The sequence below is a fragment of the Dermacentor silvarum genome, chromosome 4 (genome assembly GCF_013339745.2).
Source record: "Dermacentor silvarum isolate Dsil-2018 chromosome 4, BIME_Dsil_1.4, whole genome shotgun sequence".
NCBI classification, from domain to species: Eukaryota; Metazoa; Arthropoda; class Arachnida; order Ixodida; family Ixodidae; genus Dermacentor; species Dermacentor silvarum.
In genome coordinates this window covers 200,763,361-200,763,634 of record NC_051157.2, presented here as the reverse complement: position 1 = coordinate 200,763,634, position 274 = coordinate 200,763,361, and positions in this window count along the sequence as shown.

Sequence of the window (274 nt, the reverse complement as noted above, 5' to 3'; positions counted from 1 at the left end):
AGTTAAGTGAAAAATTTTTCGTGGCTCAGTATCGACGTTGTACGCAGCTGCGATATCTCCAAAAGTTGCAAGATCGCAAGTTTGTAGCAATTCTGCTTCATTCCATGCCACTCTTGTCATCCACTGTTCACGACCGGCAGAGATCTCATTGGTAATCCGGGCAGAGTGTTTCCTGACCCCTGACAAAATGCAATGAGCATGATAAGGCCTCCCGCTTTTTAACTATATTACATGAGAACACTATAATATGGTTGTGCATAATCCTGAACGGGAC